The sequence below is a fragment of the Balaenoptera physalus genome (genome assembly GCF_965194825.1).
Source record: "Balaenoptera physalus genome assembly, chromosome: 19".
NCBI classification, from domain to species: Eukaryota; Metazoa; Chordata; class Mammalia; order Artiodactyla; family Balaenopteridae; genus Balaenoptera; species Balaenoptera physalus.
The window spans coordinates 59,890,200-59,916,486 of NC_138900.1; the positions used below are offsets into that span (position 1 = coordinate 59,890,200).

The 26,287-nt window shown below is 45.4% G+C and overlaps 1 protein-coding gene and 1 long non-coding RNA gene across 3 annotated transcripts in view; one reads left to right on the forward strand and one right to left on the reverse strand.

Moving 5' to 3' along the window:
* The window catches only part of LOC309649319 (uncharacterized protein), a 213,452-nt gene extending 192,115 nt beyond the window's left edge, over nt 1-21,337 (reverse strand). Inside the window, exon 1 of one of the 2 annotated variants that reach the window (XR_014257009.1) lies at nt 21,243-21,337. The gene's annotated coding sequence lies outside the window, so the exon portion shown is untranslated. The remainder of the gene's footprint in view (nt 1-21,242) is intronic. The other variant, XM_082439251.1, reaches the window with a different exon arrangement.
* A 2,067-nt stretch (nt 21,338-23,404) lies between these two features.
* The window catches only part of LOC309649344, a 979,232-nt gene continuing 976,349 nt past the window's right edge, over nt 23,405-26,287 (forward strand). The window contains exon 1 of the long non-coding RNA XR_014257039.1: nt 23,405-23,487. This is a non-coding gene — a long non-coding RNA (uncharacterized lncRNA). The remainder of the gene's footprint in view (nt 23,488-26,287) is intronic.

The window sequence follows — 26,287 nt, forward strand, 5'->3', positions numbered from 1 at the left end:
CAAACTTACACTGTGGTTGAGAAGACAGACATTACACCAGTACTCACATCAATTCCTACATAATTAGAATTGCGGTAAGTGCTATGTCGAGCAGGACAAGGGGCTGTAGCAGAAATCACAGAGGGGCCTTACCCAGTTTAGAGACTAGGGGGTAAGGGGGAGCACATACAAAAAACTCACTTAAAGGAGCTCCTTTGAAGCTCGTCCCAAGAGGATGAGGAGGAGTCAGGCTGGTGAATATGGGAGAAAAATATCCCTAAACGACCGTAGGCAGAGAGACCTTGAAGACGCAGGGAAGCAAAGAAAATGCTGGTGAGTGTGAGACAGCCCGGGGTGAGAAGTGATCTGGAGAAGCAGGCAGAGCAGATCTGCCACAGATGCACAGGCTATACTGAGGAGTGTATAGAACTCACCAAAGATGAAGTCCCATGAGCACCTAGAAAACTTCTGGACTCATAATCGACTCATTGTCACTGTTGATTTTATGGGTCACACTCAGCTGCTGAATCTCCCAACTAACCTACCAAAAATGTGCTAGGAGCTGAGGTCAGAGAGCTACCTTTCCAGTCCCAGATGATTCATCCATCCATCCATCCATCCATCCATCCATCTATTCATTCATCCACCAAGTATTTATTCAGCTCTCCAGGAACAGCATTGTGCTGGTTGCTGAGATAACATGGTGGATAGGACCCCATCCCTGTCCTGCAAAAGCTTACAGTCAAATAAGAAAGACAATTACATAGGAAAGGAAAACACAAGGAACACCAGGCTGGGATAGAGATAAGTGCTAAGTATTAAAAGAGCACAAGGAGTGGGGCACACCATGGAGAAGGCTTTCTAGAAGTGGTCCAAGCTGAAACAGGAAGATTGAAGAGGGTGTGGGACAAAAATGTGACAGGAAGTGCAAAGGTCAGAAGGTGAAGGAGATGGAGATGTTTGAGAAGAAGTGACTCATTTCAGGGTGGCCGGATGAAAGGATGGGATGGGGTGAAATGATAAGAGGTGGGACTGGAGAGGTAAGTTAGGGGTCAGGTCATGAACTTTCTACAAAGGTCAATGGATAGCATTAAAGATTTTGCTTTATTGTGCTCTGATATTTTTGTTTATTATCTTTGCTTGTATTTGTGTTGTCGGTTGGATGGATGGTTAGTCGGTGGGTTGGTTTTTAGCAGAGACGATGTATGAGGGTTACACTTTGATAGATTCCGCACTTGGGTGGAGGATATTTGATAAATGTATAAAAACATGTTTTCAGCATCCATATAGATGATGGAATAAAAGAAATAAACACTGATTGAGTGCTTCCTGGGTGCAGGGCACTTACCCTACATTGGCTCCTTTTAATTTCACGCCCCCTCTGAGCAGAGAAGGTGCTGCCGAGGGTTCAACTGGGAAACTGGGGCCACACAGCTCGGGAGATGCAGAGCCTGGGTGCAGACCTGGCTGTCTGGTTATGCCGCCCTTCCATTACACCATGCTACCCCTTCACTTCTCCCCAAACCGATCATTTCCAATGGTGTGGACTAGTCATTTCCAAGACCGACTTGAAGACACCCTGAATTATCTAATTATCCCAGGGGAGGTTGTAGAGTGGTCAAACTTTCTCTCATCTTAAATAGTTTAAATTGGAAAAAAGGCTTCCATGTAAAATATCTAAAATGTATTAAGTGTCTATTATGGACCAAGCGGTGTGCTGAAGGTTTTGTCTTCCTCATTAGGTGGCTTCCATTATGGTCTCTATTTTACGGAGGGAGAAACAGAGCCTTAGGTAAAGTATCTTGCCCTGTGTGCTAGGCCAGTGGTGGGGCTGGGATGTAGACTCGGGTAGTCTGACCCCAGAAGTTCCACTTTTAATCACGTGACTGCACCGCACCCACACATACCCGCATCCACACATCATACAAGGCTTGCTTCCACCCAAAGGAGCTCTTAGAAGCAAAGCAGAGGTTGCTTGTAAAATTGGTTTGTCCACATAGGACCTCACAAGGGCTGAGAACCAGTTAAGTACACGCATGCTCAGTGTATCCCAGAAGACAGCCATGACAATCTTGAACCACAGCAGTGCCAGTGGTTGGCCTTCAGGCTTTAGCTGCAGCTTTTTCGCTTGTCTTTATGGAGGGAAGAACTTTCCTTCCTGTTAAAACGATTTTCCTTTCATCTTTTCTGCAGAAGAAAACCCAGAACGGGCTTTTGGCGTTCACTTCAATGTGATGTGAGTTTTTGGTAAGCATGAGGGGCTCCGGTGTCATGCCAAGTGACAGATCTGCTGCCTTCTTTTCTTCCTCTTTCTTCCTTTCTTCCTCCCTCCCTCCCTCCTTTCCTTCCTTCCTACCTTCCCTACTCTCTTTCTCTCTCTCTTTTTCTTTTTTATCCCCCTGTGTGCAGCTTATGTAGAACATCTGGTTTTAAAAGTGTCGCAATTTTTACACATATTATAATGCTCATGGGATCAGAATATCAACAGCTGTCCGCTGTGGTGAGCCACACGTCTGGAAAACATTCCTTGAAACTGAGTTCTTAAATAAACATAAAGCATCTATAACACATGATGCCGAACAACATCCATTTGTAAACTGACTATTTAGACCAGATGAGGTGCAAACAATGGTTGTCTTGGTCTGACTGTGAAAGTGGGAAGGGGAGCTTAATTTTTTTTTTAGCCCTGAGTTTCTCTGGAGATCCTGAACCTCTGAGCCAAGACATCTGGGGGTGTTCACTAAAATACCTACCTGTTTCTCTTCCTCTCTCATTGCTGCTGGGGTCTGCTGGTTTTCACATTACTCCCTAACCATTATCTCTTATCTCCGGCCTATAGTTCATGGAAGTACTTTTTTCCCCAATTTTTTTTCGTATATCAAGGTCTCTAGAAAAGTAAATGATACTTGACTTTACAGGTACTCCTTTGTCTCTCTTCTCTCTGGCTCCTGAAGTCTCTAGGAGAGAACTCTGCATCACACACATACACAGGCACACACACACACACAGACATATACACACACGTGTGTGTGTGAGACTTCCCAACATTTATTGAGCTGTATTTGTACCAGGCACCATTCTAAGACCTTTCCATGTATTAAACAAATTAATCTTCCAAACAACTCATGGTACAAATACTACCATTATTCTCAGTTTACAGATGAAAATGGGGGCACAGAGAGGTTAGGTAACTTGATCAAAATCACACAGCTTGTACATGGTGGTAGATTAAGTATCATGCATAATTAAAGCTAGGAACCATTTCCCCAGAGTATGATCAGGGTTCTATTTAAGGTATTAGGAGCGGTAGAGTACAATGCTTTTAGTAAACTAAATCAAGATATTGGGTTGGCCAAGAAGTTCAACCGAGTTTTCTGTACCATCCTGAACGAACCTTTTTGGCCAACCCAATATATAATTTTACAAGTACAGATGTCCTTATGGGCTCCATGGGACAGGATAATTTGAAGAGCTCTTGACAAAGTTTTATACTTTTTCCATGGAATAATTTGGATGATACAAAATGCTGCAGGTCAGTTTTGGTTAGGAGTAAGACTGCCTCATAACAGCTAAGAAAAAAAACCTGAATAAGTTATCTAGATGTGAGTATGGATATTTAATTTTGCCCCCTCTTTAAATGACCTATCAATAAAATGGGGTAGGAGAGAGAGGGCAAAATCATGATTTTTTTTTTTTAATTTTTAAAATGAACTTCTTAGCTATCTATCATAGTTCAGCTAAAATGTAAAAAGTATATATGGGACGGGGTATGATTCAAAGTGCATTATGGTTTACATGTGATAAAGTTTTATTTACAGTGCATATATTATTCCATTTCTTCATGGTACACTTGGTTCCTGAACTATGAAAAGAGATGTGAACAGTTCGTAAATATGCTCTTTCAATCACATTTATCATTAATTCCAAAGGGTTATGGGTACTGTGCCCCCTGCCCCCCACTGTATCAGTCTCCGTGCTACCTGAGCATTTGATTCCCTTGACCTAAAGTTTGGTGTTGTGGCCTCAATAAGTATATAGATCTGACTTGGGCAATGTTTTCCCCCGCGGGGTACAAGGCAACTTGTAAATAAATGGCTCAGCATTTTTGAACTGGACTCACACAGCCCTACTTAGGGAAACATGGCATCTTTCTCAAGCTCACATTTTCACCTTGATGTTAATTCTGCTGCAGAAAGGCTCTCACCTCCTCCCCAGTGTAAAGTCAAAATCTACATTTAAATGGAGACATTGCAGGCAGTATAGTCCAGGGAAAGCTAGTAAACACAAACCCTGCTGCAATTTAACTGGAAATAAGCTCTGATAAGAAAGAAGGAAAGAAAGAAAGAAAGAAAGAAGGAAGGAAGGAAGGAAGGGAGGGAGGGAGGAAGGGAAGGAAAGAAAAGAAAGAAAAGAAAAGAAAAGAAAAGAAAGAAAGAAAGAAAGAAAGAAAGAAAGAAAGAAAGAAAGAAAGAAAGAAAGAAAGAAAGAAAGAAAAGAAAAGAAAGAAAGAAAGGAAAGAAAGAAAGAAAGAAAGAAAGAAAGAAGGAAAGAAAGGAAGAAAGGGAAAGGAAGGAAGGAAGGAAAAGAAATGGCATGTGAAGTGGTCCATGAATTTCTGTTGGGAAAAGTGGAAAACCAACCTAAACAAAAATAAAAGGACAATGATATGGAAAAATTCCAATGAACAGAATGTTTTCTACTATACGGGTGTTTAACTGTAATAAAGCCGTATTCTAGGTACAAATATGATGAGCTTATCTTTGAATTAAAACAACAACAGAAAGAGAACAAGGGCAGATATGAGGGTGTTTTTTTATACTCATATTTTCTAAACCTCATAAAATATTAGTAGCTGAATCAGCTATAAAAATTAATGGCTCCAGATTCTATTGTGTTACTCTCTTCAATTTCATTTTATCACCATTCTTTTTTTCCTTCCTCTCTTTCAGTTTTTGCCTTTCTATCTTCCTAAGTTGTTTGGGGTACCAGTGTTTATGAGCTTTATAAGTCTGATAAGACACGTAGGGCAGAATTTCTAACAAATAGGGTAGAACAAAAGCCCGTCTGAATCCTTACATTAGATTTTCTGTGGTACAGTTAGACTGTGATAACAGATCAAGATAACATTGTCAAAAAGGAAAGAAAAAACATTCTGGCCTTCATTACCGAGTTTGTTGCAAACTCACTTTTTCTTTCTTTCATTCTTTTTTTTTTTCTTTTTTAATAGCGAGACTGAAACTTCCAATTTCCTCAGGCCTCACCTGGCCTTTTAAAATGTTTTCAGGCCACTGTGAACACCAAACTCAATTCTAAATTTGCATTTACATAATATAATTTTTACCATCAATTAATCGATCGATCTCGTTTAAATTCCTAAAAGTATCCAATGAGTAACAACTAACCACCCCCCCACCCGGGTGCTGTAAAAAGTTAATTTCCAAACACAAAGGCCACTTTGACTTTCAAAAAGCTGAACTGAGTTTCCCATGAGTCAACACCCGCACCCCACCCCCCTGGCCAAATTTTCTAGAGAGTTATTTCCTTCAAACAACGAAGGAAACACCAGGGTTCTGAGGCCAGGAAGGTGAATTGAGTGACCTGTAGAGACCTGTCTCTGGAAGATTCTACGTGTCCGACCTGGGTTCATCATGAATGCTACTGTGGCAGGGGATGCCTTTCTTGCATACAGAATGGCCATCCACGTACAGTCATAAAATGACTGGCCAGGTGACCCAGGTGACCCAGCACCTGGATATTGGAATTAGGCTGGGCAATCACACAGTGAATCCAAGGCCAAATGTACGATGGGTGTTCAATAAGTAAACAGAGCATCAGGACGAACCAGGCAGGACAGTTTTTGGAATGAGAAGACCTGGGTTCGAGACCATGTTCTACGATTAACATGCTGGTCGGCCCCGGGCAAGCCACCTAACTTCTTTCTAGATGATAGCGCCTATCTTCCAGACATTGTTGCCACAAGGTAGTGATGGACGTGGAAGTGCTTTGTGAAGCCGGGGGTGGATGGAGCAGTGGTTGTTGCTGCTATAGATACAGGTGTGTTAGGGAAATGTTTTCTGTCCTCTGTTTGTTGGGTTTGTTTGGATGTGAATGAATCAAGTAGACAAATGCTCCCGCATCAGTTCATCCTGAATTTAGCCTTTTAGGCATCCAATTGATTGTTTCAACCTTAGCTGTAGATAAATAGTAAATAATAGCTCAGTTATGGACTCTCAGGAGATACAACCTGGTTATTTATAATAACCAAAGTAACCAAGCTATTAGAAAATGAATTAATTTAGGATCTGTAATAAGTGTCGGCTTGGGCCATGCCTGTTTCCTGCACTACTATCATTCACATGTCTGTCTCCCTGACAAAACTGAACTCCTCGAAGACAGAGACCAGGACTTATCCATCCTGGGATAGCCTCCTTCTGTTCCCCCCCCACCCAAGCACCTAGCACTGGTCCTGGCTATAGTTGGTGCTCAATAAATGCTTGGTGAGTGAATGGACAAATGATGGGCGAAACATAAAACCAATGAGGTGGAATCTAATTCCACAGCCTGCAAACCAAAATCAGGCTGCAAATGGAGGTCATTTTCACAGGGCGATATCCCAGCGTCATGTGCAGTTAATCAGAACACAGCGATTTTTTTTCATAAGCATAAGACAGATTATATATTTTTTTCACATGGCCCCTAAATAGCATCCTCTTCAACTAATTTCAAAACCAAATGGGATGCTTGAAACACCAAATCGAATGCTGATGTGGGTTGGCGTGTGGATAATTCACAAAGGCTGCATCTTCAGAGCCATGACACAGTCAGGCGTGGCCAAAGAGTTAGCGGAATTGATGGTGTCCTCATGGCTGTAAAATTGTCCCAAATTTTCCAGCAAATTGCTCTAGCCAGGGTGCCTTGAACTGGACAGCCCCAAACACAATTCTTCTCCACATGGACCCAACTTGAGACTACTGCTTAGGTGGCAGAATGCACAGCAGAATGTGCATTAAAAGTTAGTCTATTTACCAGTTTCACAACCCAAACAATCGACTCTGAGGGCAGTCTAATGTAGACCTGTGTATAACTTTGGCTTCCCTGTAATTCTTTGGTCCTGAGTCAAATACAGGAATAATATTCTCCATGCAGTTGTAGTTTATTGAGTCAACACAGCCCCTAAGGTTGTCCCATTTGGAGGGCTTTGGGGAGGCACAGTCCAGTGGATATGTTCAGAGCACGTCTCTGGCCCCAGGCTGCCTGGGTGAAAATCTGAGCTCTACTACCTCCCAGCTGTGTGACCTTGGGCAAGTGACTTAGCCTCTCTGTGTCAGTATTGCATCTATAAAATGGAGATGATATTATTAAAAGCACCTATCTCCAAGGATTGCTGTAAGGATTATATGAGCTGATGTGGAAGAAGTACATAGAACATTCCCTAACACAGAGTGAACACTACATAAGTGTCTGCTCTTAGACTCAGACTACATTGAAAGCCACATTTGTATAAAACTATTGAACTTATATCTGCTTTTTGAAAACAAACCATAAAAACACTCTTCCACTCAATTGCTCTTAAATCTAAAATTGAGACCTTAATGCTGTTGAATATCTGCTGCAAAGCTGCTTCGCAAAATGACAAAAGCTGCTATTTCCCAGGGGATGTGTGAGGGCGTTTCACAGGACATGCAAAGCCACATGCAGAACACGTGTGTTTTTTCAAAGGCATGAACAAACAAAATCTTACTGTGCATCTTGCAGCTAAAATTTTACTTGACAACTTGGAAAATGAATGACAAACAGCAACAAATTTTTATATATTAATATAAAATATATCCACAAAAGTGGATCTGTTGTGGAATGACGTGAAAAATGCCATGAATTTTCAGGTTACAGGAGCTCTTGAAGAAAGAGCTTTTGAGTCTGGATTTCTGCTTTGAGTTTTTCCATGCATGGACCCTACACCTCAGCCCAACAGATGTCTTGGGAGTGCGGCCCCGAGATGCCAGGAGAGGAAACTGGCAAAGACTGCCTGGGTCAATGCTTCTCAAACTCTATGCGAATAACAGTTTTTAAAAATTTTTATATTTATTTCAGACTAATAATTATATAAACTACAACAAAAATGAATTATCTAAAAAAGAAATGAAGGAACAAAACATACACGATACAAGCCCCGTTTTTTAAACTATTAGGTCAAGCAGACAAAATTACTGTCAAATTGCTATGAAATTTCCTAAATGTGGACTTTCTAACACTACACTTACCTGGTTGTGAACTGGTAAGGACTGTTTTAATTCCAGGCCATACTTAAATAGCTGCCCCAAGAGATTTGAGCCTTGCTGAGTGAGCAATGGAGCTCTGTATGGCCACAGAGTTCAGCCTTCTCACTAATTAATTTCATCCTTGTGCAAAATACCGAATCACGTTAAAGCAGCAATGAGCTTCCCTGACTCCCCATTGGTGGCTCAGGCAGGGTGGGGCCTGGACCACCCCCTCAGCAGGATGTACTGGGGTTCTCAGCATCCCCAAGGTCCTTGCCTCAGTTTCATCAATTACTGGATCTGAGAGATACAACTCACTAACATCTCTCTTTGAAGGTCAGAAGCCATCAGGAAATGAACAAGTACCAGGTGGTTAATTTTATGATTTGGGGAGTTCATTCCAGTACAGTGGATCTCAACCTTTCTGAGAATTCATTAGAAGCTGAAGCCTTTCCCACTAAAAAAACCCCAGAGGCCCAGGCCCACACTCCTGTATGTAAGTAAAGGGGCTCAGTGATCGTCTGAGACCCACCCAGATGTCCCAGTGTACAAACCCCAACTTTAGGGTTAGTGTAGACTATTTAACTAAAATGGACATCGATAAATAGCCCTGCCAGGAGGTATTTCCACCTTCTCTAGATGCTTTTATTGCCATATTCACTGCTACACTTTCTCACTTCTCACCCTCTCTGGCCAGCCTGACTCTATTCCTGTCCTTGCAGCTCCACAGTGCGAGGGTCTCAGTCTTGCAGGCCTGGAAGGGACATGATGTGATTAGCTCTGTCTGCTTTCTCATTGATTCTGGAAGCAAACCAGGCCTGCTCAGGACAACTTCTCCATGGTGGTATAGCCCCTGAGACTGGCAGACAGGTGGGTCCCAGCCTTCCCTTATGAGGTAGCGTCTTCTGCAGCTGACAACTCTGCCCAAGCTCAGAAGTTGTTTAATGATGGGCTTCAGGTGGGGGTTAGGTAAGAGATGGTATTACTAAGAGGAGGGCTCAGAGCTACAATTTCCAAATGCTTGGGAGGTACTTTGAAAGCCAAGAACCATTTCAGAAACACAGTGGTTTTTAAACCTTACCCACCTAGCCAGGATGTTTCAACTCAGGATGCTGAGCTAAACACAGTCAAGGAGTTAGAACATCGACTTGGGCTGAGAGATAGTATCATAGACCTTGATAGTTGCCTACCTAATATCTGCTGCCCCATTTGTCTTTCCTAACTGTACCCCGATTTTGCTCAGATACAACACAATATGATAAAAACTTGTACTTGTCATGCACCAAGACTGTCAAAGAGCCTGGCATTTATTGATTTATTCAATCCTCACAACCACCCAATGAAGTGGGCATATTATTATCTCTATCACACAGATCAGGAAACTGAGGTACAGGGAAATCAATAATATGCCCAAAGACATACAGCTAGTAAGTGGCATAGGCATGATTTGAATCCCAGCATTCTGACTCTGGAGTCCAAGCATGCTATACTACCTTCATCCCATTCCCAGCTCTAGTGGTGGGTCTTGTCTAGTTTAAGCCAATCAGAGCATGACATTTTCATGTTGATTGCTATTGGTCTGGTCAGACACATGACCTGAGGTGGACCAATCAGATGGAAGGAAGGACTGTAGCCTACAACTGGGAACAAGAAAGTATGGTGCTCCCTATTGTTACATCTCTCAGGTAACTCATGCCAACGCTGGTGATAGCAGAGCAGAAAAATGGAAAAATTATCCAAGTCCTTTTTGACATCACTGACCACCGAATCAACTAGTCCCAGAATCTGCCCTACTTCTGGACAATATGTGATATACAAAATAATGCATTTTCCTATTGCTTAATTCTAAAAACACTCAAAATGATATAGATGAGTTTTAGAAATCTATCAGAGTGGGCCTTCACTGAAGGCCAGGATGAAAACTTAGAGTTACAGAATACCAGATTAGGTTGAGGATGCCCTATTAGAGACTAACTCCCAAGTCTTTAGGGAGAGGTTATCTGTGTGGCAGTTCTCAAGCCCATGGTTGCTCCTTTCACTTATTACCTGGTATGTGTCTATGCATATGTATATGTATGTGTGTGTGTGTGTGTGTGCGTGTGTGTGTGTGTGTGTGTGTGTTTAGATAAGCACATGTGCATACATCTGATCACACTCCTTAAAAGGCATGGGGGCAAAGATGGGAGTTGGGGAATTTACCTCTTGGATTCACTGGGCTTCTATTAGCAGTTCTAGTGAAGGTTGAATAACTTATCAAGAAGCCTACAACTAGTAAATGTCAGAGCCATTTACACATGCAGGTATGTGTTTTCAAAGACCACAATTAGCCACTATACTTCCTTCTTAGATCAAGTTCCCCGGAAGCAGAGCCTGAGACAGGGTTAAGGCACATGATTTGTTGAAGGAGGGAGGGAACGAGGGAACAAGATAGGGCAAGAGAAAAAGCTAAGCAAGGATGTGGCTGCAGCTGGAGTCTAGTTCTAGCTTAATCCCAGTAGAAGCTCTGGAATAAGAATTGCACCAAAGAATTGGTCCAGCTGGGGGTGGACCCTTACCCCGAGGTACCCCTGTGTCATTCAGTAGGTCAATGGGCTGTCCCCTGGGCAGGGAGGGGTGCAGGGAAGATGGTGTAACCTTGGCAAGGGGGCTCCAGTTGGCTGAGAAGGGAACAGCTTTCAGCCCTTAGCAGTCAGCATAGCAGCTGGGGGACAGATGCAATGGCCTGGTAAGAGGATCTGGAAGGAGAACCGTCAAAATCTATAGGGAACTATATTCTATATCCTGTGATAAACCATAATGGAAAATAATATGGCAAAGAATGTATTTATATGTATGACTAAGTCACTTTGCTGTACAGCAGTAATTAATACAACATTGTAAATCAACTATACTTCAATAAAAAATAAATAAAAATTTTAAAAATCTACTACGGCTTCTATCCGTACATGCTAGTCTCTCGGTCTGGAAGGCCCTTTCCCAACTTTTCCACGCACACGCAAAGGCACACACATCTCCTCCATGACTCTTTATCTCCTCCTGTCCCTCAAGGAAATGGCCTGTATCTTATTTCTCTCAAATCAACATCCCAGAACTGCACACAACCGCCATGTCCCTCCAGCACTCAGCAGATGCCTGGCACAGAGTAGAGGCTTCAATAAATGTTTGTGGGATGCATGAATGGAGAAATGAATGGATTTCATGAATCCACATGCTGCTAATTTGGAATTTGTGATACTTTGGAGACAGAATATTTATTGAGTAAAAGTTTGGAAAAAATACTCTAACTCGGGCTTTTACTGCTTATGTAGTTGATTACTGAGGAATGCAAGTTTCTAGACCTCCTTCCCCACCCCATTACTTTCCACGTTTTATAATATGCAGAATAATTATAACTTGAGAAACTGCTTTTCACTTAAAGAAACAGCCAACCTCTGCTCTAATTAGACCTCTTGGTTAATTTGGAAGAATTTTCTTCACTCCTGGACCTCCCTCCCATCCCCTACTCCTTAATCCAAACTAAATTTCACTTTTAGTTCAGCTTCTATAGAATACCTGAGGATGGGGACTTCCCTGGTGGTGCAGTGGTTAAGAATCTGCCTGCCAATGCTGGGGACATGGGTTCAATCCCTGGTCCGGGAAGATTCCACATGCCACAGAGCAACTAAGCCCATGTGCCACAACGACTAAGCCTGCATGCCACAACTACTGAAGCCCACCCACCTACAGCCCGCGCACCGCAAAGAAGAGTAGCCCCCGCTCACCACAGCTAGAGAAAGCCTGCACGCACCAACGAAGAACCAACACAGCCAAAAAGAAAAAAAGGATCATTTAAAAAAAAAAAAAAAACCTGAGGATGAATGGGACACAGATGATTCCAAAGCAAGTTGGTTCCCTCAGCAAAATGCAAGAACAAAAAATGATGCTAAAACTTGGTTACTGATTTAGCTTGTCTTCCATTTGATATCCAGACATTTAGGAAAGGGAGAGATGATGCAGTCATTCTGATGCTGCTTAAGTTTGAGAACCACTGGCCCCGTTGTTAGGAGTTGGGCAGACCTTGTTTGGATTCTCACCTGCCACCCGGCAGCCTATGAACCATCTCCCTAGCGCTCACTCTCTCTGTTTGTAAAGTGTGGATACACTGGTGTTGCCGTGTGAGTTCACGAGTCTAATATATGTCCAGCTCTCAATACAGCTCTGGGTACAGATTGCCTTCTCTGTCATTCCTACATTATGGGCAGAAGAAAGAATAACATGGAGACCAGTATAAGTCCTAACCTTTTCTCTGTGATTGGCTCGAGAGGCCAGAATAAGGGAATATAAGGGGGGGGGGGTGGTTCGGGATAACAGGGAAAGGTGAGGGCCTACGATCCAGGATAGAGGGAGAAGGGAGAGATTCCTGGGACGTTCTGAGGACCCAAGAAGTGTGTACTGAGCTAATGCTGGGTCCTTCACTGCGTTGGGGGCTGGAGATCAGAGGTGAACAAGATGGACACAGGTCCCCAGCTCTCCTCGGCGGGACTTCAGCAGATGGGGTGGGAATTGTGTTTGCTAAAGCCAGCGTCCCATACAGGATTACCATGGGAGGGGGCATCCCAGCCATTTCTTTGCAGAGAATAGATCTATACGTTCCAATGAACAAACGTCGAAGCCAGAAGGTTTCTGTGGGTGGAAGGGCGGGGCCGTGGGGTGGTCAGGCACCCATCACCTTAGCTTGCTGGGGTGGTCAGAGTGACTCGTTAGGATAACGTTTCTCCTCCCTTCCTAGTAGTACCATGTGCTCCTCTCCCTGAGTCCCCAGTTCTTCATTCCCAGCCTTTCCCCGAGCGCTTGACTCAGAGAATTCATTCCAAAATACGGAGGATACGTTGACATTCGGGACATCAGAGAAGGAACACAGAATAATGGTGATGATGACAATCGTGGTGGCTTCCGCCTGTCAGATGCCCACTTCCTGTGTGCCGGGCTGTGCTTTTACATGCTGCATGTTACTTCATTCTCATCACAACTCCAGGAGGCAAGCACTATTGGTTTGGTTTTCTTTTTCCCCATTTCACAGATGAGAAAACAGAGACTTCAAGAGATTAAACAGCCTGCCCACAGAGCTGGTGAGTGACTCTTCCACACAAGCCCAAATTTACACCCGGGGAAACTGAGTCCAGGAAACCCAGGGCAGGGGTTTTTCTCAAGGCTTCACAGCTGCCAAGGACCAGCGTGAGGACCGAAGCCCTTAACATATGTACTTTCGTTTACAGCAAACCACAACGCAATAACAGTTTGCGGCAGATGGTTAAAGCCCCTTCAAAAAAAAAAAAAAAGAAAGAAAGAAAGAAAGAAACGAAAAAGAAAAAGCTACTGGTAACATCGACTGAAAAGTCCTGGAATTTAAAATTTGTTTTAGACGATTTGCACAATCACCACAGCCGGGTTTATATAGAAAACGTATGGCACATGCTTTGATTGCCACAACTAATAAATCCACACAGCCCTCCCTCTTCCTCTGCAACAAAAATCCTTTTCTTCCTGGGCTGTTTAATATGCAAGGCAGATTGGAACATTAGCAGTGCAAAAGGGTAAATAATCTGGTAATTGATCTGGGATTTGTGGATTTTTACCTCAAATTTCTGTTTATGGTGGAAGGTCGTAAGCTATACAAACCTCTATTGATCAGAGCCCTTTGTTTAAACAGAACCTACTGTATTTATTTGTGCTGCTCCTCCAGAATCAAACAAAAGGGCACCGATGGCGCTAAACCTCGGCATGGCACCATGGCCATGTGGCCCGTTCACTCGGCGTACAGCTGTTTTCAATCTGCACAGTTTGTCTTTCATATCCATGCGAGATGGAGCGGCCTTCACTTAGCCTGGGAGACAGGCCAACCAGAGAAGATACATGCTTAACCCTTCCCAGACAATTTCCCGCTCTCTCCCCACACTGAGAAGTGATTCTTAAGAAGCAGGAAGCTTCCCTAGAGATGCAAGCAGGGCACATGGTGTCCTGCCTGTAATCACCAATGCATCTGGAGAAAAAGAACTCATTTCCCTCTGCTCCCATTGCCGCCCCCTCGCCTCGACTCTCCTACCCTTGCCAGTTCTTCAAAGCTGCGTGCCCCTTGAGAGAGGCTTGAGAAGGAGCATGGCGTTCTCTGCCGGCTCTGGATGTTTCGGACTATCCCGCCTGGTGGACGTCACACGAGCTACTAAGAGCAGGGTGGCCGGAGCCTGGGCTGGCAGAATGCAGGCAGGGGGCTATTAAGAGGGTCCCTTTCCTACAGTGTACTTAACTCTCTCCCACTTCTGTTTCCTTAAGGCCAAACTTAGCCCGAGTTTTCTTAACCTTGGCACCGTTGACATTTGGGGTGGAAAAATTCTTTGTTGGGGGAGGGGGCTGTCATATGCTTTGTGGAATGTTTAGCAGAACCCCTGCCCCAGGCTCTCCCCACCAGATGCCACTAGCAGCCTCCATTCCCAGGAATGACAACCAAAAATGTCCCCAGGTATTACTTAGTGTCCTGGGCTGGAGGGTACAGGCTCCCCTGGTTGCAAAGCCCTGCCTTGGAGAGACTGTGTGCTAGGTTGTCAATGGCAGGGGCTCTGGAACAGGCAGTAGTTCTTAAACTCTTCTTGATCAACCATCTTCCCCTCTCCGGTCCTGCTTTCCTCATTAGCAAGGTGCCCATGAAAGGCCCTAACTTTCAGAGCTGTGCGGTGGACCCAGTGCCATGCGCTGTGCTCTACACCTCACCCTGGAGGGAAGGGTGCTTGAGGGAGGGGACCTGACAGCTGCCCAGAGAACGCAGGAGCCCAGGCAGCAGATGAGAAATCCACTCCAATCAAGCGCCGTTGGGTTTTGAATGCTCTTTGCCAAGAGTGACAACTCTTGATTTTTGGAGGGAGCCTGTGGCTTGGCAAACAGGAGCAGAGTGGATTGGCTTTTTTCTTCCACCCCTGGCTTCCCTGAGATACAGACACTGGCCTCCCCCTTCAGGGCTGGAGCCGGAGGCAGGCAGCTCGCAAATGCTTGGTAATTAATTGCTCTGAGTAGGTGAGTGTGTTAAATAAATTGAAGCCCTTCATAAAACAGGGTTATTCTCAGCTTGGCTATTACAGTTTCCTGCCTGTTAAATCTTTGGAAAATAATGTATCAGAACCTGGCTGTAACATGAGTGGTTTCATCGCCAGACTGACTCAAGTTCAAATCTCAGCACAGACTCTTCCTAATTGTAGAATATTCTTGGGCAAAGTTGCTTTACTTTTCAGTGCCTGCCCCAGACCCTCATCGGTCAATGGATGACGGTACTGACCTCAAAATCTTGCTCTGAAATAAACAAGGTGCCGGACGTGAGGCTATCAGTGTGTGTGCGGTATATCCTCGACATAACCCAAAAACAGCTGCCAGTATTACTGTTATTATTTTACTATTATTATCAGTAAGGTTCTTTCCTGGGTGTCTACCTCTTACACAAATTCAAAATAGCATTAAGTCCCTGGGGGAGGGGAGATAAATCATCAGCTTGGGATGAACATACACACACTATTATATATAAGACAGATAACCAACAAGGACCTACTGTATAGCACAGTGAACTTGACTCAATATTCTGTAATATACTATATGAGAAAAGAATCTAAAAAAGAATGAATATATGTATACGTATAACTGAATCACTTTGCTGTACACCTGAAACTAACACAACATTGTAAATCAACTATACTCCAATAAAATTTTAAAAAATAACGTTAAGTCTATAATTCAAACATAAGTGTTTGGAGATGCTGAATGACAGGTTTTTGTGATATCCAGATAATTTTCTTCTCACTTTTCATTAGGATATTTTGTGTTACAGTTTCAGTTGTAATATTAAGGGGGGTGGGAGAAAAAAAACTACTTCTCCGTCTTTGTCTGACTTCCCAAGCTGAGAAGGTGTTCCTAAAGACGGCAAAGGCCATCTGTGTGAAACAGAGAGTAGGGTAGCAAACTGAGGCCAGGAACTTGATAGGCAGAACAAGCAAGCCCACATCCTGGGTGCAGCACGTCTCAGAGACCTTGATATAAGCACAGTGTTTTGCACCTTACAATGCGATCTCATCTGTATTTTATTCATGTGTCCCCATCATTGGGAGGCCTGGAGACCTCTACCAAGTCACGCTTTTAGAGTGAAAGTGAGCCCTGGGGTTTTGACTCTGAGTTTGGTTCCCTCTCTAGCCTGTGTATTTGCCAGCGTGAAAGTGGGCAAGCCTTACATCCCGGGGAGGGCATCCCTTGTCTCTGGGGCCTTAAAAATATCCTAGAGGGTGTGAGAACAGGGCATAATCAGCAACCGAGAGGATCTTATGGCGAAACGAGAAATAAAACCAGGAACCACAGACATTTATTCTCCCAGCTTTTGCTTCCAGCCTTTTCCTCCACTTTCCTCTTTTCCTGAGTTCCTTCTGGGGCCCCATTCCCTCCACCCACACACCACATTCCTTGTATTCTTCTTGAAGTTCATGTTTATCTACTGTCACTGAATGAAACGGTTTGCCTTTGGGCTGTTTGTGCTAGGAAGCTGTCTCCCGAAATACGCATTTTGGGGACATACAAAATTATCTATGTATGTAATCTATATGTCAGTCATGACACTGAATGTAAAATACCTGTAAAACAATGTCTTAAGAACTATAAAATAATATCGATGAATCTTCCTTCCCAAGGCCCCTCTCTTTTCTTTATCAAGTATGCCTATCCTAAATTTTCTTTATCATTCTCTGGCTTTCCTTTAAAGTTATACTTACGTAGGTAACCCTCACCTGTGTGTGGGTATGTGGGCAAGGGGTTGTTTTTCAGCTTTGTAAAAATGCCACTATGTTCTATATCATCTTACTTGGTTTTTCCTCTCAGCATTATGTTTCTGTGATTCATCCAGGTTGTTGCATGCACCTATATGTAGTTCATTTATTTTCCCTACTGTCTAGTGTTCTATTCCATTTATCTATTCTCCTGTTGAAGGATAATGGGGTAATTTTCAGTTGTCTGGTTTCGGTGCAGGTGTTTTGCTTTTAGAAATACGATTACATGACATTCTTATATGTGTTTTCTGATGCATATGAATAAGAGTTTTTGAACTGAAGAGGCGCTAAGAGTCTGTAGATGTGATCCCGCGATGAGCCTTCTAATTATTAAACGATTCTCATTATTCTGCTCCAAAAAGCCACCTTGTTTTCCTGGCAGAATTTATTTTCCAAAGGTGAGTTTTCACTTCATGACTTCCTGAAAAATGACTGTTCAGCCAAGGTTCATCTCTCTCTCATTCTGACACAGTGGGATAGTTTGAGAAGAAGAAAGCCCTTGGTTTGAAACGTGGCTCTTCCATTTACTAATAATGACCTTGGATAAATCTTGTTTACCTCACAGGTTGCATTGAAAATCCAGGAAGTGACATTACAGGAGAGATTTTCAGGATTAGGGCATCCAAAGACACGGAACTAGAAGCATATTCTAGAGTCACTAGTATGCGACGAAAGGACAAGAACATAGGCAGATCGAAAGGAATCTCTAAGTCTAAACAAAGCATCCACTAAGCATCTTACAACGACCCAGGTTGCCATCATTTCTTCATCTCAGATTGTCCTGGACTCAAATACACGGTCAGGGGAGTCAATGGAAAGGGAGGAAGAGAAGAAACTCTCACTGAGGGGATCTTATGAACTCCTCCAAGAGAAGGTAAAAAAGTTCATCTTGTTCATAATTTTTCCTTTTCTTTAGAGATGGGAGAAAGTTTCTCACCACTCTCTTCCCAAATCTCAATCTACCTCTCCCAGCATACACACACACACACACACACACACACACACACACACACACACACACACACCGTGTTCTATTATGTATCTATATATATATATAGATAGATAGATAGATAGATAGATATAATTTTCTGTATATTATGATGCTTTGACATCTTAATAAAAACCTTTCTGGCTGGGAAGAGACTGTCCCTCCCTGGACCAGACAATTCTTAGAGGTAGGAAAGGATCCAGTACATCTTTGATATGCAAGCTAACCAATCCTCCATCTGGTCCATACACCCCTGAGACAATATCCCTCTGCCTTAACCAGCCCAGGACCAGGTACCAGGCAACCAGGGACCATCCCTACAGCCCAAAGTTCACTGAATTGTTCAACTAGCCAGTCCTAGGCTGTTCACTCTGCCCTTTCCTGCCTTGCCCTCAGAAACCCCAATAAAGGCCTCGGTCTCGGAGTTCACCCCGCTCCTGTCTTCTGCCTCCCGTCCACCCTGGTGTCTTTCCCATGTGCCCTGCGCCACTCGCCTCCTGTGTCCAGCACCTGTGGGTAGAATAACCTTTGTTTTCCTGAGTCTCTCTGTGTCTCCTCTTGTGGTCACACCTGACTATCTTGGAAAAGAATGCAAAACTGTTGTGATTTAGAATTTATCATGACTCTTGCCCAGGTGTTGCCAGTGAGCAGATTGGGGTTGGTGCATGCTAGAGGAGTATCTTGAATCTTAACCCCCCTTTGCCTTTATAACGGAATGGACTGTTTACACCTGTTTTAAAATGCCACGGAAAGTGACCACTCTCCTCCATCCAGAAAGAAACGTGAGCCACTCCCAAAGGCAAGAGGAGACAGACTCATATGCCTGTGGCAGTTCTTTGTTTTACGGCCCGCTAAGCTTCCTGGGAGGCTCCCCAAGAATGGAGGGCCTTGGCTAGTTTATGTCTTGGGTCTCCACATTTCGCATCTCCCTCTGACCCCAAGCCTCAGCACCTTCACCTGTCAAAGGGACCTGATAGCAGATAACTATTAAAAAACATGACAATCATTACGACTAATTACAACTTTTATGCCTGCTTTGGAGATCCAAGATGAAAGATGCTTCATGAAGGCGGATATGGTGACAGGTGAGCCATGCAATTAATTAAACAATCTCATGCATAATCACACGCAGAATGTTCAATTGCCATGAAGCTGGGTTGTGGCAGCTCCCAGGCCCCTCCCAGATGCTGAGGTTCGAGAACATCTTTCAAGGCTCTTCAGTCAACTCATCACACCTAAGGCTCCCGGAGCTTGCCCTTCCTCTGCAAAAGTACCAGTACACAGCTCACGGGCCTTTTGTCCACACAAAAGCATGGTGAGTTAACTAGCAGGGCTTGTAGTAAGTGTTTTAAAGGCCTTGCTTTGAATCCCTGCTTTGAATCCTGGCTCCTATTAGCTCTTAGTTCTGAGCAAATGGCTTCATCTCTCCAAGTCTCATGTGTCTCATCTATAAAATGGGATAATAATTGTACCTAACCTTTGTTGGAGGTATTGGTGATTAAATAAGATATTTAGTGCGTGGTCAGTTTTCATTACATGAAACCTATTGTTGGTATATTGCAAGTAACTGGCACTTTCTTGGAACACGGTTAAGCAATTAGTCCATGGTTGTCTAAGGCAGCCTTTCCTTCAGGCTGGAAACAGTCACAATATTTATCTCTGTGAACAAAAGAAGCTTCTTTTCTGTGCAGATGAAACTGGGCGGATGGATGTTCACCAAACTTGGAGGGTGTCTTTAGATCTGGCTTAAAATTAAAGCTAAGTGGTGGGTAGGATTCCACCTGGCTGTACCTAGAAAAATAGGCAAGCATCTTCCAGAGCAGCTGAAACAGATAATAGCCTATGGCCCACGTGGCTCACTGATCAGGAAAGCAGTTCAAGATATATGAAGACGGGGCCGGTGGGTTGGTGGGTGGAGGGAAAGAGAGAGAATATAAAAGTAAAGATAGGGACTTCTCTGGCTTCAGTGGCTAAGAATCCGCCTGCCAATGCAGGGGACACAGGTTTGATCCCTGGTCCGGGAAGATCCCACATGCTGCGGAGCAACTAAGCCCGTGCGCCACAACTGCTGAGACTGCTCTCTAGAGCCCACGAGCCACAACTACTGAAACCCGCGGTCCTAGAGCCCGTGCTCCACAACAAGAGAAACCACCACAATGAGAAGCCCGCGCACAGCAACAAAGACCCAATGCAGCCAAAAATGAATAAATAAATAAATGTATTTAAAAAAAAAGTAAAGATAGATGTCTTCAGGGGAGGTATGGTCTAAGAAAATGCTGTTTCTTACTAGGGCAACTTGGTATGGCGGGGGAAGCGGCCATAGGATTTATTAATTTCATCATTATTAACGATAAGTCTTAGTAGCTAGTTTAAAATAAACCCACAGGGAGGATTCTAAGTAGCCACATTCCTTAGTTTGGTTCCTGGGTTACTTACGCTAAGAACTCAGGGAGAATAGTCTCCAGCGGCGTTGACCCAGCGACAATCCCACCCTCCCCCGTAGCAAGTGGAAGAAAATCAGGACGCACGGAAAAACGGCAGGAGGGAGGAGGTCAATGAGTAAGGTCCCCACTCTTACCCGGGGAACATTCCCAGTGTTCTAGAGCATGGCGGATACCCGGAAACTCCCATCTGGAAGCCCACCCAGCCGACAAAGCCTTTTCGCTTTCACGTGCCCCTTGGTTCTTAGCAGGAAGTGCTAATGCCGATTTATTCCCCACTTGACCACCATAGCAACTGAAGCTCGAGGAGGCTGAGGGCCTTCCCTGAGTCACACAAGGCGGCCTGCAATGGGCCTAGTGGCCTCAGAGGATGTGTTATTTCAAGAGTTGGGCAGTTGGATCTGATGGGAACAAAGGAACAGCATGGGGACCTGAGAGTAGGGGTTTGGGGGCCGGTGAGTGAGGCAGGGAGGGGGCGGGGATTGAAGCCCTCTGTTCTTTGGCAAGAGGTAGGTGGATGAAATGACCTGTTGCCTTCCTTGATCTTACGAGCAGCCCAGCTCTCGGACCCCGGTGGTTCTGCCTTTTTAGTGGTAGTTAACCGTGCTGCAAGGCAGCAGAGAACGCTCTTGAGTTTGCAGTTTGGGGTGTGGGTCTCCAAGGCCGGGGCCGCAGCACCTGGGCTCCGGTGCGCACCTTGCAGGCCCCGGAGTGGGGAGCGGCGCGTCAGTGGAGCCTCCGATCTTACCTGCTGCCGACGGGTGGCCAGGCTGGCGGCCCCAACAGGAAGCAGGCGGCTGGATCGTAGACAGCAGCCCTCTCTGTGGTCTCGCTTTGTATCAGCGCCGATGGGCTCTGCTGCTCATCGGTTTGTACGTGCATTTCGTTTCTTCAGCAGCTGTCAAATCAAATTGATTTTCAGTCATTTTAACCTGGGTAGGATCAGCAATCCACTTCCCGCAGGTGAAAAGCTAGTTTATAAAAGGAGTCATTTATCCAGTTCTCTGCAACAGGAACAGGATTTTTGAGTGGCTTTTGGGAAACGAATAGCCTATTCCAAAGGGGGTTAGTAACAATAGTCGTAATTACCATTTATGAAGCATCTACTACACGTCTTTACTTCAGATCCCTTTTATTCTTCTCCAGCCATCATTTCAGGGAGATAATAGCTCAGTTGATGGGTACTTACTTCTCATGCCTTCTCTCATTAAATCCTAACTACCCAGTGCTGTGTGTATTATTATCCCAATTATTTAGCAAATGAAACTGAAGCTCAAACAATCTCACGTAACTTGTGCAGTCACGTAGGCAATGCAAGAGCTGGGATTCTGACTCAGGGCTGGGTGTCACCAACCCACACTTTTTCCACCTGAGCCTCTTGGACTAAGGTTTTCTCCCTTATCACCTACCATGTTTGCCTTCGGATTCTGACTCACCTGGAAAAGCAGGCACATTGGGCACTCATTTTGGAAACAGGGACATTGTAAAGGTATTGAGAGAGAGAAGATCGGAACTAAAATCCCCCAGCGAAGTCGACGTCAGCTGTGGACAAGTTCAGCCCAGCAGCCTGTGGCCAGGGCCCTGGGCTGGATCTCAGGCAGGCTCAGCTTCCGCACTGGTGCAGAGGGAATCTGCCCGGAGAGAAACAGAAATGCAAATCCTGCTCCTTAGATGGCCATCAGCCTTAAATGAAATGATGCAGGTGAATGGCTGCTACAGACCCTAGGATAGATACACTCAGCCCTCAGTGAATGCCTGATCTAGCCTCAGGTTAACCAAGAGACCAATTTTCTCTTTTTGTCCCTTTCTCGCCAAGGATAAAATCACCCAGCTGTTCGGCAGGATGGTCAAGCTCCAGCCCTCCCAAACTGGTGACCTTCTTGGGATACATGTGATGGGGGCAGGAGTCTGAAATAGCCACTGAAGGCAGGTCGGAGCTGCCTGTCAGGGGTGGCCAGATTTAGCCAATAAAAATACAAAAAGCCCAGTTAAATCTGAATTTCAGATAAACAACATGCACTTCTTTGACTTAAGTGTGTCCCGACGCCTTTCCTCTCCTCTGTGTTCTGGGCATGCATCCCCATGGTTAGCTGTTCTCGGCAGAGGGGAAGCCCTGCAAGAGGCTTGGACCCTGGACGTCTCTGGCACCATCCCTTTTGGATACTTGGAACCGGCCAAGGAGACACACGTGGCCCTGGGGGGACACAGTGTTGGACCCCCTCCCTGCATAGGGACAGATGGGGGATTTGGAGGCTGCAAACGTTGGCACTGATGATGAAAACCAGGTGTTTCCTGGGGAAAGGCTTTATGCGATGGAAAGCGCTGCCACCCTGGGCCTTTCTGGAAGGATCTGCTCCTAAGTGGGTCTTTCCCACAATCTGCCCCGTGGGGCCCATTCAGAGGGAGGGCCCTGGATTGAAGAGGCCATGACACTGCCTCCCAAGACCACACTTGCACAGTGGCCGTTTCCTTTTCTCTCTCTCCTCTCCCTTCCTCTCTTCCCACATCTCTTGGTCTCTCTCGTTTTTCTCCTCAACTTCTTTTTTCTCCTCTGCCCTCCTTTCTCCTCTGTACCGTAAGGCAGTGTGAGTGGTTCTCAGTCGGGCCAAGTGTGCCCCCAGCTCCTGTGGCTGGAGCCTGCGCTGAGAGCCTGCGCAGGGAGCCCCTCAGTGGCTGTGATGTGGCTTCTACTGTCCTGGCTGCGAGGCTCAGGCACCTGGTCCAGCCCCACCCTCCCGGGACATTCCCCCGGCCCTGCGCTGGCGCGGCTGTCGGGATCGGCAGGCCCTCACCCCAGGGCCTCGCCTGGATCCCAGCACACCTCGCCTCCGTTGCCCAAGGACTGGCAGCGGATCACAGAGCTCTGGTTAGAAAAACATTTGGCAGCTAGAGGTGGCTCAGCAAAATGGTCCTGGCCCGGGTGCAGCGGGAGCTGGGCCTCCTGGAGCGTGGGGTGTGCGGCCTCGGCGGCTTCTGTCTGCGGCAGAGCCCGGGTAACAGCATTCCCTTTCCCACCCTCCGTCTCCCCAGCAATCACATCCCTGGATCCTGGTGCTGCAGGAGACTCCATGGCTCTCAGGCACTGGGAGTGTGCAGCCCGGCCTGAAGCAAAATGTCCGCAACCACAGCTGCCATTTCAGCGCAGGGCTTGGGTGTCGGGCTCGGAGCTGCACGCTTCACACACGTTATCTCAACTTTGCTCATCGCAACCCTCTACGGTGGATCTTATTATGATTCCCATTTTATAGTCATCTTAATAGCTCGGTTTCAGGCAGCCCTTTAAGCTCGTGATATTCCCTGACTTTCTGTTATAGCTCGTTTAACCCTCACAGCATCACTATGAGGTGGGGACTAGTCTGATTCCCATTTTGTAGCTGGGAAAACTGAGACACAAAGAGATGAGTAACTCGTGGACCTGGGAGTCAGACCCAGATAATCTGGTTCCAGAGATGAAGCCCTTAGAACCATTCTGTGTAAGGTCCCCCCAAATAAGCAAAAGCGAGTTCAGAAAGGTTAATTAACTTGCTTAAGGTCACAAAGCTAAGATGTGTCAGAGCAAATGGCAGGACTCAGGTCTGTCTACTCAGAGCTCCGTTCTCATTCATTATGCCACAGTGCTAAGTTTCATATAGATATACAAATGTAGCGCCATATGTGTGTGTGTATACACATCTATATTCTACAGAACTAGTAAACAAATAAAACAAATAAATGAGCTATATAGCATTCATTTGTTTAATATTTAGTTTTGAGACAGAGAAGATTTAAAAAACACACATATGTACATATCTCTGACAATTCATTAATAGTAAATATATTTAAAACAAACCCATGTTAACAATCCATGATTGACGTTATAATATGCAGAATATTTTGAGAAATGGGGAAATAACATGTCATTGTCCAATAGGCTCAATGAGGGAAGCTAGCCACATGAGTACATTTTTAGTTCTAATTTTAGAAATCTTCAAAGCAGGTAAGGGTTCCACTCTGATAAAAAGAAGGAAGCTCAGAAAACAACCACCAAGGACCTGCAGCAAAGATGGGAGCTAACTGGTCCTGTCTGCCCCCAGACGCTGTTCTTTACTACTAGTCTATCCTGCCTCTTCCATGAATCCAAACTACCAGGCAGGCCTGAGGGCGTGGGTGCAAAGGGGTCTGGGAGCAGGCGGCCAAAGCTGCAGCGATGAACTGTAATGGGTACCTTTACCTCTCAGCTAGCCCGAGAGCCCTGCCCATGTGTAGTGGGGAAGCTTTCACCTGGTGCATTTGCCAGCAGGGCTCACAGGGCTTAATTCAGTTGCAAAATACCCTAAACCCCAGCATTTTATCATTCTCCTCTGGAGTGTTTTGGCTTGGAAACAAGTGTACTGCCATGTGTGGAAACAGCCCGACAGCTCCGTGCTTGGGCTGTGCGGAGCAGCACAGGGCTGCTGTTGGCTTGGAGGCAGGTGCAGGCCAGCCGCAGGCCCAGGATCTGGAAACCTCCTTCTGGGTCCGAGGAGGGGCCGCGGCAGAGCCAGAGCTAGCCTGTGCCTTTCAGGGAGTTTGCTTCTTAAGAACCTGCTGGGCCGTAATTACTGATGAGCTCACAGGAAAGAAGCCATAGATTGGCAGTGGAGGGGGCTTGGTGGGCAGGGGCAGTTACAGCTCATTTTCCCTGCAGACCAGCTGCAAAAAAGGATCGAGGGAAGACCTCCCTCCAGCTGCCTCCTTCACCTCCGCTCTTCCCTGTGCTCTCCTGGATGAACCCAGCTCCCTTTCTCCTGCTGGCTTGGCAGGTGTCTGCCAGTCACACTGTTAAGCTGCCCCAGACCTGCCCGTGTCGGCCCCATCTTGCCACTCCTACCCGTCTGCTCCCAGGACAGCAATTGTGCAAAAAGCTCCACACGTGAACTAGCATCAGCGAGACAGCCAGAGAGCCTCTTGGACTGGGACACTGGGGCAGGGAGCTCTGCCACTGGAGCAAGGTGACATGGGCGTGAAGCTGGGGCCCTGGACTTACGGGAGGGCAGAAAGCACCAGGGGAGAAGAGGCCTCCACGGGAAGTGATGCTGGCTAGTAACACTAACTGCCATGGTCAAGGCCTTCTGGGTGCCAAGAAGAGATGCTTTGTGTCTGTAACCTGAGCATCACATTACCCGCCTGGGCAGCATGTCATGCACACTGTGGTCTCTCTGAGGCCAGTCTCACCTCTTCCCCACGTGCCAAAAGAAAATAGTAATCTGACAGCTAAAGATTTGGAAAATGTAGTTTTTTTCTGAAGCTTTCCTGGGAAAATGGAAGACGGGGTTCCATCAAGCACCAGAGGATTCTGGGAGATCCTCTTTCACCATCGTTGCTCCAGCTTTCTGCAGCAGCTGCCCCCTCCCTCTGTGTGCCCCAAGAATCTCCCCCAGCTGGGTCTCCTGTCACCTGGCTTTGCATCCCTCGCAACTGTCCCTCAAAAATCCTTCAGCTCTCATATCTCACTCTACAAAACAGAAGGGATGACTCTTAACAACACAGAAGTCTAGTTAGCATATCTCAGATCATAAGCAAGTCCTCGGAGACATAGTTCATCTAACAATATACCCATTATTTTTTACTTTATTAATTAAAAACTTAAACAGAAAATGATGACGCCCATGTACCCACTAACCTAATTGGACTGATATTAATATTTTCTCCTTTCTTTCCTTCAGATCTCCCATTCTCCTCTCTCTCTATCTCTCTCCCCGGCCACCTCTCTCTCTAACACATTATACAGAAGGTAAAGCCCTACAGCCCATTTCTATTTTCTCCTTCTTTGGA